The sequence below is a fragment of the Belonocnema kinseyi genome, chromosome 6 (genome assembly GCF_010883055.1).
Source record: "Belonocnema kinseyi isolate 2016_QV_RU_SX_M_011 chromosome 6, B_treatae_v1, whole genome shotgun sequence".
In the NCBI taxonomy this organism is placed as follows: Eukaryota; Metazoa; Arthropoda; class Insecta; order Hymenoptera; family Cynipidae; genus Belonocnema; species Belonocnema kinseyi.
This window is the reverse complement of record NC_046662.1, coordinates 84257762-84265074: the sequence shown is the minus strand read 5'-3', so window position 1 is coordinate 84265074 and position 7313 is coordinate 84257762. Positions and strand designations below refer to the sequence as shown.

At 32.0% G+C, this 7313-nt stretch overlaps 1 protein-coding gene across 1 annotated transcript in view; it reads right to left on the bottom strand.

Moving 5' to 3' along the window:
• The window catches only part of LOC117175168 (metabotropic glutamate receptor 4), a 178749-nt gene extending 176749 nt beyond the window's left edge, over positions 1–2000 (bottom strand). Inside the window, exon 1 of the mRNA XM_033364769.1 lies at positions 1897–2000. The gene's annotated coding sequence lies outside the window, so the exon portion shown is untranslated. The remainder of the gene's footprint in view (positions 1–1896) is intronic.
• Between the last annotated feature and the right edge of the window lie 5313 nt (positions 2001–7313).

Below are 7313 nucleotides of genomic sequence, written 5' to 3'. Positions count from 1 at the left end.
AGAGATTTCCAGACAACGAAGACGTCTTTGCCTCTGTAAGTGCTTATTTTGAGGAACTTCCGAAAACGCACTTTTCTGAAGGATTAAAAAAACTTGAAAAGCTATTGACCACGTGTATAGAGCTCCAAGGAGATTATGTTGAACAATAAAAAAAAATTTACCCAAAAAAAATTGTTTTTATACTTCATTCTAAGGACTTATTGAACTACCCTCGTATCTCAATTACAATTCACATAATTTATTTGGTCATAAAATCGGTTTAATCAAAGGTTTAGTTGATAGATGGGTCAAATTGAGTGACGTGCAATATAGAAAAGAAAATTTAAATCAACTAAAAACAACATTAGTATCTAACAACTATCCTCTTCCTTTAATTAATGACATTTTCGCTGAGCGTGTGCATGAAATTTATAACAGTGAAAAATAAAAATAAATGGATTGATACTTACAATAAATTAGATTTAAAAGTTACCTTAGCGTATATACAAGGTCTCTCTGAACGTTTACGAAGTCCATTAAAAAAATTTAACATAAATGCTTATTTCAAAAGAACTAACAGTTTAGATAACTATTTATTAAAGAAAAAAGATAGGGATAGCATTGAAAATTTGTCTGGTGTTATTTATATGATAAAATGCAAATGTTGTAATAAAGTTTATATAGGTGAAACTGAGAACAGACTTGTCTCAACACTCTTTGAATTCTAATCACTATTTCGATTTCGAAAAAAAAAAATACTACTGAAAAAAATACTTATCATAGACGTATTATTGAATCTATATTCATAAACAAATTTCGAAATATTTCTGTTAATTTACAAAATGAAATTTTAAATAATAATAAAGTTTACCAAAGCATAATTAATTAATGTTATCTTATTTAAGTTACAAAAAATGTTTCTTTAAATCTTTAAATTTGAATTTAATTTAAGTTCGCGCTTCCTCATCAGTAATTCTATGGAAACTTGGCCAATAATTGTATTTCACTTTATATACTGCCTTCATCTTCATCAACGATTTACCGCCTTATTTATCTCCAAGTCATATGTTCGTCGTTCATTCCAAAATACTTAGAACTGTTTCATCATCGTTAATAATGTAGTTTTTACGCTGAAAAAAGCCTCTTCAATTTTATGAGGCTTTCTCTTTTCACTCATCCTCAATAATTGTTTGGAGTCTTACTTTTTTTCAACTTTAATAACGTATCAACTATTTTTAATTATGACACAAAAAAAATTGACACGTATTGACTCCAAAATTGGAATGATTCTTGTTTCGTTTACAAATCGTTTTACACTAAGGTATAATTTTTTAAATATTTTTTACTCATAGACAATAACTTTTTTTAAACTATTCATATTTATTTTTATTATGTATTAGCTTATTAAAATTATTATTTAGATACTCTGAAAAAGGCACGCAGTGATGCCGAACGTCTTCGAAGTTTTAATTTTTGTTCTAAAAATAAATGGAATTGAATTAATAGCTCTAATTTGTTTTTATTTTGCCGTGACAGTAAGACAAAAGAAACAATTTTTCTAGAATTCATCTTTGTTGAAAATGCAATATATTTCGACTTTGAAATCTTAGGAATTAAAAGTGTTTCATATTGATTTCAATATGCTTCTGTTTTTCCCCTATTTTCGTGAAAATCACGCTGTGTTAAAGGTTTTGAAAGAATTTTTGGTTGACGTTACTTTTTCGGGGGAAGGGGGGGGGGTATATAATTACAGTCGTTAACGGAGTGTGACGTGCGGAGGGGGGTACATAGCACGTGATTTGTAACGTAGTTTATTTACGACCCTGATGTTGAAAAAAAAGCCTTTTGGTATTAAACCATCGAACAAACTATTATTGAAACATCATTTTTGATTTTTTAAATAAGTAAAATACAAACCTGAGGAATTCGAAAGAGACGCAAAAGGTTGGCGACTTGAATTGATGTGACGGAACTGGCAGCTCCCACGACTCCACTTATAACTTTCCGAACTGTAGTCTTGTTACAATGATACTCAGCTCCGTCGATATTGCTGATCGATCCTGAAAGCAGATAAAAAATTATATTTTATAAATAAAATTGATGTCCGAAACTAATCAAAATACTTTTAGATATCTGTGCATTGTTGTTGCCCTCAGAGTATAATTTCCTCTCTGACGCTGGGAGCTTAATGCACCATTTATACTTTTAGAATTTCAAAAGGAAGATCTACTAGAGTCAGCTTTCGCAGCGAAATTAGTATTCCTTTCTTTGCAAGTCTACATTCAAAATTACAATTATCTGTTTTACATTTTCTTTAAGCAAAAAGACCTTCAACCTAGTTTCGGAAGTTCGCATTCCGTAAGAATGATCAGGTTTTCCCCACTCCATTTGCTTTATCTTAGATTTTAATCATATGAAAATACTTTGAAACTTGTTCTAAAATCTTTACTCGCAATTCACTTACAAGGAAAGGTATAGAGGTGTCCGCCTTCGATTTTCTTCATTTCGATATATTGCAGAGCAACAAAAAGTAAGAGGTATGGTGTTTTTTATTTTTGCCAAAATTGATATCTAGGGGGTGAAAACTTCCCCTAAAGTATGAACTTTAAATTTTGTTTTATTTCTTCAAAACAAATAGCTTTATTAAGACAAAACCAACTGCATATGATTTGTCATAAAAGCATAGTAATAACTGCATTAAATTTACTGTATGGGGTTACATTCCTTATTTGTTGCAGCAATAAATGTGTTTTTTAACATGTTTTATCACACAGAAATTTTGAAATTCGATCAATTTCATTCAAAAGTGCTTCACTATTTGAATGGAAATTAAAGTGAGGGTGTTTCGACTTTTTCATCAAATACCCTTGATTGGGGGCTAGCTACTAGCTACTAGCTACTAGCCTTGAATCTGACATTTTGAAAAAGTAAGAGCCCCTCTGGACGTCGAAACTCACCTCGAGAGTGCTCCCTCAAAAACTGATTTTTTTCTTTCTTTAAACCAGTTGTTCAAATATGAAATATCAGGACCATAGATGTTCTAGATATATATTTTTTCCCCACAGACCATTTCAGCACTTGGATAGAAAAAGTGTTTATTCCCCATACTGGTAAATCAAGTTTACTGTTATTGGGTTAATGGAGTGGCCTTTACGAAGATGCTATTCAAAAATATACACCTAAAGATAAAACAATCATATTAAAGATAATACCTAAAGACACTACTATGAAGATCCAGCCGTCAGTTGTGTATGGACTCCGCGTATGGGAGAATTTCCATAAATATATTTCTGATTATGTCTTATTAGACAACCATGATGTCAGTCTACAGCAAATTAGGCGATATCACAAAGTACTTTCTGTGATGAAATTGCAGTTATCAGATGTTCCTGGTGCAAAAAATTGCTTTGTTTTAAACACTTCTTCGAAGAATATCACACATCCCGTGCAGAAATTGCCAAATGTTTGCCTTATTTCCGATTTGGGCCAGATCGGGCACACAATTTTGTGGTTGTTAAATTTGCCCCCCTCTACAACCCGGCTTAACAGCCAAGCTTGCCAGTAGATGGCGCTCCATTAATTTCGGGGACTAAAGTGGGTTGACTTCAAATCGCCCAAGTTTCAACGTAAAGTGTCAAGTGTCAAAAATATTTAAATTATTATTTCTAAAAGTGACAAAATAAGCAGGGGAAAATGCCAAAAGTGAGCACAAGACGAGTGCGGAGGCATCGTATACTTCAAAATATTCCTGAGCTACATGTTCAAGACTATGGTAAGTAAATTTATCAAGTATCGGTATGTGAATACAACCTACTTATTGTAGTATAGTCACTTTTGTAAAAATAACTTAAAGGACCAGTGAGATGTTATAATCCTCTTATTTCAGAATAATTTTTTACATGTAAGTTCAATTTAGAAATTGAAAGCAAAAATATATTGCAAAATACTTAAATAGTCAATCATATAAAAATCCCGGTTGTTCTATTGAATCTATCGACTTTTTCCGTTTGCTCCAAAAAAAGTTGTTTAAAAAATTAATTTATTTTTAATCTTACATACTGCAATGATTATATATCGTTATATATTTGATAAACATATTGTTATGTTCTCGAATTTCAGCTTAAAAGGTTTTCGAAATATTAAACACTGAACACTATAATACATTAAAATGAATACAGATGATGCAGATGACGCAGACGATGAGGGAGAAATTGAAGCACAAGCTCCAAACGCAATCGTTCAAGTCCCAAATGAAAATCTCGAAATTAAAAATGAGCCTACAGGTTTGAATGAAAATTTACCAGGTGTGGACAATGTCATTATTCAGGAAAATTTAAACATGAGCACTGATTCTGGTAAGTAGATAATTTGTTTTTCAATATTGTCTATACAAGACATAAGTAGTGTTATTTGTTAGCGTTTATGAATTTTAGTTTTCAAAGTATTGAAATCGAATTTGCAGATTTGACTCAAAATTCGAATCCAGTATTACCAGATGGGGAGAATGTTGTAATTCAGGAAGAATTTCACGAGAGCACTGAATCTGGTAAGTAAATTAATTTTTCTTTAAAATATTATCTACATAAAACATAACTCTTTTTACAAATTTCCAATGTTCTTAAGTCCTAGTTGTAAAACTATATGTTGAACTCTTGTTTGTATTTTTATAAATTTTCATTTATTTTTTGTTTTTATTAGCTAGAAGTTTCAAACGTTCAATTTTGGGAAATTTTCTAATGATATCTGTAAAACTAGAAAAAGTACTAAAATATTTGTTCTCTTATATTTAAATTAACACTGTATTTAAAAACTCCTATAAACCGAATTTTTTTGTGGTTCGAACAATATTTTTATATAAGATAATATTGAAAAAAATTATTTTGTTCATTTAAAGGTTCAAAATGCAGAATATTAAGTTACTTTTTTTTAATTGAAAAGAAATGAATGTGCTTCAAACCGTTGCTTTAAAAATATAAATTTTTATAGCGGAAGGAAAATGTTAATGGTACAGTTGAGCTTTATGTATTTTCAGAATCAGATTTATCATCAAGCGATTTTGGTGATGACGCATTTGAAGAGGGAATCGAAGACTTCGTAGCAGATGAACCAGATGAAGCACACCAACTCCGAGAGTGGGAAGTACTGAATGGCGTAGCCCAAAGTAGTATTAACCAACTTCTGGGTATATTGCGAAACAGACTTCTTCCCGAATTACCAAAATCTGCTAAGACCTTTGTAGGAACTAGTTCTGCAAACTACGATTTAAAAGAAATGCTGGACGCTGATGGGTCAAAAGGAGAATACGTCTACTTTGGATTTAAAAGATGTCTACAAGAATTCATCGATGCTACTGTTCACTCAAGAGACACAATACAATTACAGGTGAACGCAGATGGAATTTGCCAAACAAATTGGGTGAAAAGGGCTTTTGGATAATCTCTGCAAAAGTCTATTATAAACCAGACTTTTACAAACCATTCCCCGTAGCCATTTATTGTGGAAACTCTAAGCCTGCAAGTGTAGATGAGTACTTGCAGGATTTGATTACAGAAGTTAACAACTTACAGCCTAATGGTATTGTAATTTCTAATCGACGGTACGATGTTAACATCCATTGTTTCATATGTGACATACCCGCCAGAGCTTTTTTAAAATGTACAAAAGGTCATGGTGGATTTTTCGCTTGTGAAAGATGCGAAATCAAGGGATTAAAAGAGAATAATGTAATGGAGTATACTTCTGTAAATTGTCGGGAAAGGACCGACGAATCGTTTCGAGATATGAGCCAGCCTGCTCATCATAACGATTATTAATGCGTTGGTTTGTCATTGCAGGGTGTGCAAAAGTTAGTAACAGACTCAAAAATGAAGTTTCAAGAAGACTTATTCTTCTCCAAAAATGCATCCCGCGAGAATTTCAGAGGAAGGTCCGATCACTAACCTCATGAGCCAAATGGAAAGCGACGGAACTTTGATTCTTCCTGTTATATTGTGGTCCAATAGTTTTACTAAATATAATCGACGTAAATCGTCTTAAAATTTTTTTGCTTTTACATGTAGCCTGCAGAATTTTGTGAAACGGAAGTCTCGCTAGAAAATATCAAGCATACGCAAAGGTTTATTTACGACGTTTCTTTTTGGGTTTAAAAGATTTATATTTTAAAATGCAAGTAATGAATATGCACTGTGCAATACATGCTGCCGATGATGCAATAATCATGGGGTGTACTTTCAGTCAAATAAGTGCCTTCCCATTCGAAAGCTTTCTCGGTAAGTTAACGAAACTTATTCGAACGGCTAACCGTCCTCTAGCTTAGATTTGCCGCAGACTACACGAACTGAGCAAGATTAATGCTCCAAAGCCACGAAAACCTTATCGTGTTCAGATTTTGAAGGCACACGCACATCAAGTATTGGAAGTGCGATATAAGGAATGCATCTTGACCACTAAAATTCCCAATAATTTTGTAATGCTCCGAAACAAAACTCTTTTAAAAATAAATAAAATAATTCGTACAGCCCAAGGAATTGAAGTTGAAGGAAACCCTTGGAAGGTGAATAGATCGTTATTTATTCTTCCGACAGATTCCAAGGAATTGTGCATGTGGGAGCTTCGTCGAAAAATAGAAAATTTAATATTAAATTGCAATATTAATTATATTAAATTTAAAATGTTGGAATTATCCTTCAATTTGAAAGAGGTGGGTATCATGCGAAATTTTACGATGCCTCTTCTCCACAACTAATGTGATAAAATACATTACTTTTAACCAATCCCTTGAAGTGACATGTTTGAAGTGATATGTTTCTATATACGATCTTTTGTCAGTACAGGTAACTTGAAAATAATTAGGTACATTACTAGCATTCAGATAATTAGGCGATAATACAAATAGTACGATTCCTAAATATTAATAAATGTTAGTATAGTTGAAAAATATGAAGTCGTTTTCAGTAATTTGTGTAGGAAATAAGGTTTTATCACAAAACTGGCGCTTTTCCATGTCAATTAATTCGGCGCTTTTACATGTCAGGATACCAACATTGTAATCGAGACACAGTTGATATTTTCTTTCGGGATTTTATCATACATTAAGCAGTTGCGTGAGTGATAAAAAATAGTGTTTTATTTCATAAGAAGGTGAGAGTGCGTAGTTATTTATATCGACCAAAAAGATTAAATATTCTACAGTCTTGGAGCCGTTCACCGAGTCACGAAAGGTATATACGTTATATATTTTTATCGCTTGCAAGCTTATAAACATAAGCTCAATTTATCGTCACGCATGCAATTTAAATATACAGATTTATTATTTTTTTTCATTGCTAAAATTA